Genomic DNA, 6,000 nt, shown 5'->3' with positions numbered 1-6,000 from the left:
CCCTTTAATCAAATGAGAAAATTAAATGTGATAGAATTTTATTTGATTTAAATTATTTATGAAATATTAATCAAATCAAAGTTAATTGCTTGAGAATAAGAATAGAGGTAAACATGAAGAGAGAATGAATGAAGAAAAGACATGGATGTTTTTTTTTTATTAACTATTGCAGCCTTTAAATAGACTTTTTTATAACAGAAATATTAGAAAATATCTCTCTATCAATTACAGAATCTCAGATTTCAACATGATAATTTCTCCTAAAGTTTAGGCAACATTATTTTGATGAATCATAAAACTAACACCTAAAGTCTTATGATCAAGTAAACAAACCAAATAAACAGAAATATCTAACAATCAAATCAATTTTTTATTGTTTGGTTTAGTTAATTTTTTTTAATTTGAAAATTTGTTAGAAAGTATTAAAAAATACTAAAGTGTGATATTAATAAGATAAAATTTGAATAATAAATAGTTCAAAAATCAATTATATAAATAAACAATAAAAGTTTCAATAATTGAACTTAAAATAAAATAATAATTATTTTTAAGTTAAATATTACTTAAATAATAATTACTTAAGTAGAGTCATTTGCGGTTTGATCCGATCCCTAGGTGAGACCGTAAATTAAACAGCACAATTTGAAAACTAAAAAAAAAAAAACAAATCAAGCACATGATCATCAATTTTTTTGTCTTTTTTATTCTTTATATAAATTTTAATTTTACATTTGATTTAGTTTGATTCTAAACCCTTATGATTAACTAATTGATGAAACAAAGACGCAAAATTTGTCCCTGTTTACATATACGTTTTGTGCCATGAAACCCTCAAAACTTCTCAAATATGTTAAGGTGTCACCTACTTGTCATATACATGGGACGGATCTACTTTGTGGTGGAAAGAAGTAATTGCCTTCCCTATTTTTTTATATTCTTTCTTAATATAACGTGTATGTGTAATTATAAATTATTTTTATAATTTAAATTTTAGTTAAAACAAATTATAATATAAATTTTACCCTCACTAATTTATATATTTGAACTTTATTCCACAACTAAAATGATGTGAATCCATCAGAATATAAATATATATATATATATATATATATATATATAAGATAATTTACTTTAATTAGTACAAGATAGTATAATGATAATAAAAGTAGTTAAAATAAAAATATGTATAAGGGTTTCAATTTTAATATTGTAAAAAAATAGTGGGTTAATTGCTAAAGAATATTGTTTTATTGGTGATTTAAAAATATCTTATCATGCCTAGCTAATGACGATTGAAGAAATTTGAGATTTGAGGAAATTAAAGAAAATAAAAATATATTAATTTAAATTGTAATTTGGATCCTTTGTAATTTTAAATCCACCATTTTAATTTTTTATTTATAAATCAAGACATTTAATCTTCTTATTTTTCACAATAAGCAATTTTTATTGGTGATGTTTATGTAAATTGTTGATACTTATATGATAAAATATTAAATAACGTCATGGGAGTTAAGCTAATGACTTTTTATTCAAAGATTAAAACATAAACCACTAAGTACCTGTTTTTTTATAGTTAATTTTATAAACACTATTTTGTATTTATAATTAGTCAAGAATTATTTTTTTCAAATTATAAATTTTTATAAATTAAAAAAAATATATTTAATGTATAAATTTTTATATTTTATTTTATAGCATTTTATATATTTTTATTTTGAATAATTTACATATTTTTATTTTAATTTTACCAATTTATAATTAAATACCTTAAATTAATATATAAATTATTTTGTAAATTGATTTTAATATACAAATTATTTTACTCTAATTATATAAATCAATATAATTGCAACAATGAATATGTAAGTTATACAAATTATCCAAATTTATTTAAATATATAAATTATTTATATTCTAATTATATAAATTAGTAAAATTTTAATATTTAATTTTTAAGAAATTTACGTGATAAAATTTTCGTTTTAACTACAAAATATTATTTAATAAATAATTTTTTTATTATCAATTATTAAATCAAGAAAATTACATAAATTAATATGAATTATGTAAATTTATTTTATATATAAATAATAAAAAATTTATTTTTATCATAAAAAGTAATAAATTTTAAGTTTTAGATTATTTTAAATTTACTTAATTTGTATTTGTACAAATTATATAAAATATTTTTTTAAAATAATCTATATATTAGTTTATGTATCTTTTTTAAAATTATAATACAATAAGAACAATTTTTTATATATAATTATTTATTAATTTATTTTAAAATAAAATTTTATAATAAAAATAAATACATGTAAAACTGAATAATATATTTATTTAAATATTTTATTTTAATTTATATTTTTTTATTCAAGAAAAATTAATAACTCTTAACTAATGATACATATAAAAGAATGCTTATAAAATTAATTAAACAAAACCCGTAATTAATGACTTAGTTCTTTCTATTTAAATAAAATATCATAAGTTCAACACTTAGTCAAATTAAAGGGTTAAAAAAAATCTCACGAATATTTTTATAGTGTATTATTATTTGAATGAATGAATCAATTCAACTAATGCTTCGACATTATCAGTTTGCATAATACTATTTGGTCTGTTCTACCACTTGTGTTGAAAATTGTATAAGCGTGCGTTTTTATTTTTACTTTTAAGTTTAAATTAAAGTGTGTTTATATTAGCGACTTGTGTGTAATTACTATCGATAATTTTTTTTATAACAAATGAGATTAATTTATTTTTACACTGTACAAAAAATTAAAAACACATAATATTTTTTAAACGCACATAATCTAATACTATTTATAACTTTTTTTATGACAAATAAGATTGAATTATTTTTATATTAGAAATAATTATGAAAAATTATACACATATATTTTTTAAACGCACGTATCTAATACTATTGATAATTTTTTTATAACAAATAACATTAATTTATTTTTACACTAGAAATAATTACTAAATTTTAAACACAATTTTTTTTTAACGCACCTACCTAATAATATCTATAATTTCTTTTATAACAAATAACATTACGAAAATTTAAACAAAAATATTTTTTAACACTAGATATATATATGTATAAAAAATTAAACACATATGATATTTTATAAATGCACTTATCTAATATTATGTATAATTTTTTTATAACAAATAAAATTAATTTATTTTTACACTAATCATAACTACAACAAATTAAACACAACTGCCTAATATTATTTACGGATGATAGGTGGGGTATATTGCCAGTGTTATTGATGAAACCCCTTGAAAAATTAGATATTCATGGGTTTGGCCATCCTAGTGAGGAACACTTTTATAAAAATGACTCTTTCCAAAAATTGTTTGAAAACAGACCCTATCAAATACATACTTTGTAAAAATAACCCTAAGTTATTTTGCCTGTTGGAGTGTGTCTTTATTAGTATTAGAGTGCATTTAATATGCCAAGTTGGCCACAGTAAAAGTTCTGTTTGTATTCTGTAGCAACCGGTTGGCTTTTCAATTAGTGACTATTGTACTATTTTTGTTGAATTAAACTTTGTGTAATTGACACGAATAATAAAATATCTTTGAGTATTTTTTATCACGAGAATTGACTAGAATTACGGTAAGTGACAAAATTTTTCTTTCTAATATTTAACAATTATATATTTAGATTTAGGGTTCCAATATACAAAATTATTAATTAAATTAAAATAATTTCATATTAATTGATAAATATTAATTATTAATTTATTAATTTTTATTTTTAAAAAATGAAAAACACGACCTCTCTCTTCCTTTTTTTTTTCTTTCAACCATCAAACAAATTTTATAACTCCCACACATCTAATAGTAAATTAGAATATCTATTTAATTTATTTAGTTATTGGATTAAAAATGGTTAAATTACTCAAAGTGATAAAGACTATATATAAATCATAAAAAAATAGTTAAAAAGTTACAGAATGTTACCTTTAACAACTCAAGTATTATTACACTCAAGTTGAAAACAATTTAATTAAATTTAGTGTAAAAGCTAAAACATATCACAATCATGTGAAATTTTAAAATATTTAGAAGCCTTATAATTGCTACTGTGTATGTTATCCTTATTTAATTTGTTATTTAATTTTTATGCAAATTTATCCTTATTTAATTTGTTTAGATGAGATCCATCTAATGTTTGTTGGGCAATTATTATTTAGTGGGTACCTAAAAAGATCGACAAGTAAAATCACAACTCAAAAGTTTTGAGAGGGGCTTTCACTCTGTCTCTGTCGGACAATAATAATAGCTTTGGAGGAGTAGCTCAATCGAGGAGGCTTGGGCTAATCTTAAGTTTTAAAGATGGTCCAAGACATGTGAAAGGACGGGACGAGAATGAGTATTGTCTCCCTAATATCAATCCTGACTTTTTAATATATACCTGTAACGGTTCTTGATACTCGATAGATTAAAATTTATTATAAGTCGGGTATCAAGTATCTTCTTCCCCAGTTTAGATTTATAAATTATTTTTTGTAAAAAAATTATATTAAAAATTTGATTTTTAAAAAAATAATTATTACACATTTATTTTTAACTACTCATTTGCATAACATTTGTCTATAAAAAATCATCAAAAAAAATAATCTTAAATTATGTAAAAATTATAAAAAAAATTAACAAGTAATTAATAAAATTTTAATAATTTCATCATCGGGACGAGTACGAGAATGAGTATGAGATGGACACTGCCATCCCCATCCTTGATTAAAAAAGTCGGGTAATCCCCGAATCCAACCTAGGTCAACTTGAGTATTTTTCGTCAAGATCAAAACGAGTTTGGATGTATACCCACGTGTATAAATTTCATTGTCATGTCTAGATTCACGGACAAAAGTGGATGGAGAAAAAACATTTTTATTGGTAAAATAAAATTATTTAACAGTATAAATAAAGTGTAATTTTGCAGTATAACTTATATTTATTTAAACTTTGCATCTCAATCACATTTATATCTTATCGCTCATCAACATGTCATAACAGAAGAAGTTAACAATTTAACTTAAGTCTTGTCGTACTATGCACTCAAGGATCATGAATTGTGTATTTCATCAAATCATTAATCGATCAACTCAACATTTGACTTAAATCTCTTTGTGCTATGCATTTGAGGTTGAGGATTGAATATCCCATCAGTCATTGACGAATTGATCTAGTGGTTACCATATGAAAATTGGGTTAAATGTTGAATGAGCCTTGAACGTCTTATTTGAACCACGCATACAATTTTTTATACCACCACTCACAAAGTACATTTGAGGATATCAAGAAAAGTGATTAAATTGGATACGAAAAATCGTCTAGAATATCATAACCCTATCTGACCACACGCAATTGAAGTATATAATCTAACTCTTAACATAGGAATGTGTAAATTATACATTCACACTTGAATGTTTTTTGGAATTAAATCTTCAAACACTTGACAACATTCAACAATCAAAAAAATAATTTTATCAAAATCTAAATAAATAAATAAAGGATTGATTCCGTTGACTGAAAACGTGATTTTAAAAGCCAAACAGTCAGCAAGACTAGAAGGCTAGACTGGAGGACTACATAGTCTGGATAAGAAGAGGCACACATTGGATGTGTTAGATGACAAGGGCATTGTTTGATAGTCAAGGGTTTAGAGTTGACTTTTTTTTTAAAAAAATGTGGATTCGAATTTTCTTAAAGTTACTAAAATCCTATTGAATGGATGATTCTTTTTAGAAAAATTTCTAAAGTTTAGTAGTAATTGAATGACTATATACAAGAAAATATGGTATAGTAGCATTGAGAAAAAAAATATAGAAAAACCAGTTAAGAGGTAATTTGGATATGTTAAAAAAAAGTTACAATAGACATTAATTGGAAAAGTAGATTACATGATTTTTAGTTTTGTAGAAAGGAGAAATGGAACATAAAAAAAGATGTTGGAGTAAATCATAAAAAGCA

Source organism: Glycine max, chromosome 20 (assembly GCF_000004515.6).
Source record: "Glycine max cultivar Williams 82 chromosome 20, Glycine_max_v4.0, whole genome shotgun sequence".
Lineage (NCBI taxonomy): Eukaryota > Viridiplantae > Streptophyta > Magnoliopsida > Fabales > Fabaceae > Glycine > Glycine max.
This window is presented reverse-complemented; position numbering follows the sequence as displayed.